This window comes from Poecilia reticulata, linkage group LG14 (genome assembly GCF_000633615.1).
Source record: "Poecilia reticulata strain Guanapo linkage group LG14, Guppy_female_1.0+MT, whole genome shotgun sequence".
Lineage (NCBI taxonomy): Eukaryota > Metazoa > Chordata > Actinopteri > Cyprinodontiformes > Poeciliidae > Poecilia > Poecilia reticulata.
The window spans coordinates 3,626,610-3,627,154 of NC_024344.1; positions in this window are offsets into that span (position 1 = coordinate 3,626,610).

Genomic DNA, 545 nt, shown 5'->3' on the forward strand with positions numbered 1-545 from the left:
TCATTTGTGGCAGCTCCGGAATGAGGAAACGCAGGGCTTAAATACAACAAAGCAGCTGCATCAATCCCGATGCTACTCAGCCAAAGAGCAAAACGGAAAACCGCAGCAAGAGAAATCTTCAAAACAAAATGAAAACAAGCTCGAGTGATGATGCAGAGATAATTCTTCCAAAGAGAGATCTGAGTATAATAAAATATCACAGGCTCATACAGGCCATGATTCAGGGGCTGAAACTTTGTGATAGAAGCCATTAAGGTGCATTTAATAAAACAGTCTTTACTTCAAGCTATTTTACAGGCTTACTGAGATAATTAACTTAAAGTGCATTGCTTAACAGCAGCTGCTCAAATTATTCATTAAATCAAATGTCAATTTCTGTTACTTTCAAGATTCTGTTATTATTTGTTGCCTTTGCAATGAGCTTTGGCCTAATCACAAATGTTTAGAGCAGAAAAACCAACTTCCTGTTTGCGAGACGAACATGTTGCTGTCTGCAATAAACTGAAAGTACAAAAATGTCCTTTGCTGAGCGTTAATTTGCAAAG